Source organism: Pelobates fuscus, chromosome 4 (assembly GCF_036172605.1).
Source record: "Pelobates fuscus isolate aPelFus1 chromosome 4, aPelFus1.pri, whole genome shotgun sequence".
In the NCBI taxonomy this organism is placed as follows: domain Eukaryota; kingdom Metazoa; phylum Chordata; class Amphibia; order Anura; family Pelobatidae; genus Pelobates; species Pelobates fuscus.
Genome location: NC_086320.1, coordinates 223,886,691 through 223,892,161, shown reverse-complemented (window position 1 = coordinate 223,892,161; position 5,471 = coordinate 223,886,691).

Below are 5,471 nucleotides of genomic sequence, written 5' to 3'. Positions count from 1 at the left end.
TTGGATAAATTACATTTATTATAATCAACAGCGTTTTGTTAATTATACCAGAGACGCCCTCCAGGGGTTGGCCGAACAGCTGCAGGCCACATCCCAAATGGCTTTCCAGAATAGAATGGCCCTAGATATGATCTTAGCCGAAAAAGGAGGGGTTTGTAAAATTTTGCCCGACACCATGACATGTTGTACCTACATCCCAGAAAACACAGGCCCTAATGGTAAAGTTACATTAGCCATAGAAAAATTAAATGACCTGTCTGAAGAATTAAAAAGGAATTCTGGGATAAAAGATCCCTGGGAAAGATGGTTTGGTTGGATGACAGGATGGCAAAAGGCTTTAATGCAGATTGGTATGGCTATACTAATTTTTCTTTTTCTTTTTGCTCTTCTCTTTTGTTGTATCCTCCCATGTCTGAGAAAATCCCTCATGAAGACTGTTGACCAAGCGGCACCCACTTTCACCCATCTCGAAGTTGATGACCAAGATTTCCAAGACGTCAACTCACCCTGTCTGCCGCTGCAAACAATCCCTTTCGTTGATAAAGTGCAGGAATTCTAGGAAGGGACTAGCTTAGGGACAGCATCTGTCAGTGAATGGTAAAGGCCCCGTGCGGAGAAGTGGTGGGTTAGCTGCCATGGGACACCCATGGGTGTGAAGTGTTCGAGAGCCATACTGATGGATGAGTTAGCATATTAGGGTCAGCTCTAGGGACAGACTTGCACTTTGCATTAACACCTAGCTAGCGGCCACGGGGTTTCTGTGCCTTTGGGTTAACACGTCTTCTGATACTAACATAATAAAGTTTTTATCTCTTAGAATCTAACATTTCATAGGGGGGACTGATGTGGGATTATTAAAAATCCCTATTGTACTTGTATTGAATTATTGTACTAACTCCATTTTAACTTTATACTGTGATAATCCTCCATTTTGTCCTCATAACCTGACTTCTTCAATCCTCCATTTTGTCCTCTTAACCTGACTTCTTCAATCCTCCATTTTGTCCTCATGACTTAACTTGTTCATTTTAAAACTACATTACGTGACTGAACTTCTCAACCCAATTAGTACAGTAGACAAAGACTGTGTTTTCCTGCAAGGACAAATACCAGGAGGTGCTGGTTACTCCTTAAGACTTGCTGGCTACTCCTTAGAACTTGTAAGATAGTATAGTTTGAAGGCCACAGAACACAGTAGTAATGAAATGTTCTATTCATAAGAGACCTTGCACCTGGACATGAAGCCTGATATCATTGACCGTGTAAAATGACGCTTAGGACCCCCTTATCCCCACCCGTGTCCAGAATAATCCCACCTCTGGTGGGTGGACACGGGACTAACCTCTTAATTTTTTGAACCAATAGGTAAGACACTAACACCGACACTTAACAATTAATCCAATTGATGATGTTTATTTGCTGATATTCTAATAATCAATGATGACGCAAAATGCCTCTTAAAAGGGCCTGCGCGCCCGCTTTTTCTGCACTTGCCAATAAACTTTCTCGAAGTTATTTTAACCTGAACCTTGTGTGTCAGACTTAATTACTTCAGCGTATATATGCAATTTAATTTTATTGATTTGGACAGGAACAGATAGACATTTGAACATTTTGGTTTACTTTCAAAAAGTACCATAACATACCTTCAAACACGAACTAAAAGTGTCAGGAGCATTGCACTGCAACAAAATAGCCATTCATTGAGTTATAGAAAACCCTGTTAATATAAACATGTCAGTAAGACACAATATATATGAGTCAACCTACTGTCGGATGGTCCGTTAGAACCTATAAATAGACTGGGTCTAGTATATGTCCATGAATATAAGATCTCCCTAAATCTGATCCTCTTAGATCTAGTCCATGCTTAATAACAAATTATAAAGCTAGATATAAGAAAATAGCACAGGAAAGTCGGCTCGTAGGTAGAGTCCCAGAATGGATCCCACGTCTCCACACAGCCCATGAATCAAATAAAAATGTCAGCATTGTAAATGACACATGGGGCTCCTTATCTCTAAACGAGAAATTAGCCCTCCATCATCGTGACTTTGGTGCCTAACTTCAACGACTATAGGGTACAGGCAGTAGACGGGCGCCAATACTGGACTAATAAACCAGGGTCTAAGTTATTATAAGGTACCTGCACCTTCTAAACAGAAGGGTTATTAAGGTAACCCTAAAATAATATATATATATATATATGACCCGTAACTCATACGAACCAGATCCTCCATAAAGTAGTTACTCGAGCGGATCCTTCTACAAAAGACAGAAAGGGTCCACTCTAAAATGCAACGGACCGTGGCTCAACAGAAATCCTCTCGACGCAAAACAGAAGGAATATATGTAGATGTAAACTCCCTCCGTAGTAACCATAAAAAAGGAATATAAATCGAAAGGATAGGGAGACAAGAGTAGAGGAAAAAAAAAAAAAAAAAAAAAAGAGGATAAGAGTATATGCAAAGGGAGATCTGGATTCTATTGTGACAACTCCAAATGAGATAGCCCATGTCTATGGGGGATTTATACATACACACACATACACTGTCTAGGTGTATTTTACTATTATATATATATATATATATATATATATATATATATATATATATATATATATATATATATTACACGTGAGACTTTGCTGAATACAAATATGTGTATTTTATTGCAGTAAAAGCAAACAGTATTGAGGGGGCGGGGTCTAGCCGCAGAGCCGTGCAGTCGCAATCTCAAGGGCTCCTGTACTAGCCCGCATGGAAAGCCATTTTACACGACCCAAACGGCGACCAACCGGCCCAACAGGGCCAGCAATCGAAAGGGCACAATAAGCGGAGTACAAAGATACCCATTAAGCGACGGAATGAGCAATATTTGCCGGAAAAGCAACTGAGGCCTACTCGAAGGCTGGTGCGGGAGAGATGGCCGCTCTCCCACCGCCACGAAAGAGGCTCCTGTTCCCCCCCCCTCTGGACCGGTGGGGGTCATCCCGGTCCACCAACACACAGAGAGCACCCACCTCTAGCACACCACTCGACACAAAGCCGTTCAGACGGCCCCACGAGGCCTAGCTAAGATGGCTGACAGAGGGACCACAGACCTGAAGCAGCAGACCACTGAAGAATGGGCAGCGGCCTTCAGGGCCAAATTCGATGCAGTGTGCCTGAGATTCTGGGAGCGACTGCGGGTACGAAGCTCACACCCAGCTCTGATATCAGCCACAACGGCGGAACCACGTCGCAAGCAAGCAAAGCACCCGAGCAAAGCGCCACCACCGCTAGAGCGAGTGCAGGGCAGTGTGACTCGGCGGCCGAAGCAACGAAAGGTCATTAAACGCCCAGAGAGCACTGCAAGGGGTGAAAAGCCCACTCACCACCTTGTGCGCCTCACAGCGAAGCCTTCACAAGCCTCAACACCAGGTACACACCACTCACCCATGCAGAGAGCCGCAAAAAGTTCACGCCGACGGCACCAGACGACCACGCAACAAGAAGTAAAACTCAAGCGACTGATTCACGGGGCCTGTCGCCCTACCCTACAAGCAAAGTGTCTGGACAAGACCAAACGGAAGAAGAAGCTCCGCCAGCCGCATGGCAAGAAAGCACCCCCACAAACGGCTCGGCATCCAGGACTCTGCATAACGAAAAGCAATAGATCACAGTTGGCAGTGCCTCAGAGATTAACTATTCTCCTCACCGCAACAATGCCGCAGCAGATCTCCAGGGGAAGCAGTGGACGAGGTCTCAAGCTACAGTGGGTGCACAGACTGCCCTTGAGGTGAATAGGCTGAGGGGGACTATCCCGGGTTCACACGACACCACGGCAAGATGACCAGTTGCAATGGCTCAATTTGTTTATTTGTCTCATTCTGTTTGTGTTTCCAACAGTCACCCAATATGCCTCATAAATATGTATACATCTCCTAATATGGCTCTCTTCTGCTCTCATCCCCATGCCTTTAAACATGTTTTATAGCAGATCCCGACAAGTGGAACATGTATTATGCCTGTTTACCCTAGGGTAGCCTGTTCAGCCAGCTGACATATCAGTCATCTCCCTCTTACGGTTTAAAGAGCGGCACAGGGCACATTAATGTACCTAACTTACTCAATTGACTCACTCTCAGAACACTGAGTAGAGGCCCACACTGAGCTCCATTCCCATTAGACATGCCTGACGTACCAATCAGCACCTGACAGTCTATCAAGGCCCGGTCACCTACTGCTCCCCAAACAGATACCGTGTGATATAACTAGCAGACCATAACCATCCTGTTTCACGGTGGCACTGGAGTGATAGCTGTCTTACCGTAACTAGCCTAGGCTAAGCTTAATTAACCTTTTCCTTAAATAAAAATTGTGCAAGTACTATAAAATTCCTCAATGTTATAAGAGTTATGTATACGCTTGAGGACTGTCGTTGGGGTACCTCACGCGTTTGTTATATCCGTAGGCACTACAAAAATAAAGAATAAAAAAAAAAAAAAGCAAACAGTATTATGACATTGACAGTTAAAATGTCATGTAGAACTAAAAAAATAAATCTTATTTTCTCCAACTTTGTTTCATACTAAATTATGTTTCATAGCTAAATATTTGATATTAAATAAAAACCCTGTTTCCCCTGAATAAAATTATATATAATAAGGGGGGGGTGCATTTAATATGAAAGAGGTGAATTCCGGTTGGGTAGACATATAGCGCAAATGCCAGGTTTTGTTTACGTTTTGTTCACAACGTGTACATTTGGCTGTACATTTGGCTCAGTCATTAAGGGGTTAAGCTGTTATTCGGTCACTCACATTCACTATTTTGTAGATTTCTCAACATAAACAAAACAGAAAAAAAAAACAAATAACACTTACAAAACCAAATAGATGGAACAAGTGGGTCTGTTAGGGGAGGCTTTAAGAATATAATATTATTACTGCTCTCTTTATGTTCTAACAAGCATCAAATTAATGCAGCACCGTCAGTACTAGCTGGTTCAAAGGGGACCTTTCACGAACTACCTCAAACCATGGAATAATGGGTTTAAAAGAGAATACTATAGAAACCGAGAAATTAAATCAAATAATATATACAGTCTTTTCGTACTAAATATACCTCCTCGCAAAGAATTAGATGAGTGATATTCAAAGATTATATGAGATATTCAATACCCCTATAATATCTGAACAGATAGATAAACAGAAAATCCGTATGTCCAAAACCGCTCTATAAGATGGATTAAAGATACAGAGATATGGGGGCGTGGCCTGACGCTGGAGCTGGTCGGACGCATGTAAGAGCAGCTCCGCCAAGACGAAGCCAAAAGAGCTTAAAATAATCGGAATACTGAGCAAAACCTACACGCAAAACGAGAAAAGAGGCAACCATGTCCCAGAGACAAAAAAACAAAGCTGGGAAGTCTGAACGTGCTTCTTTCTTCCTAACGAAAACCGCGGCCTCCAAACTAAGAGAGAGCCT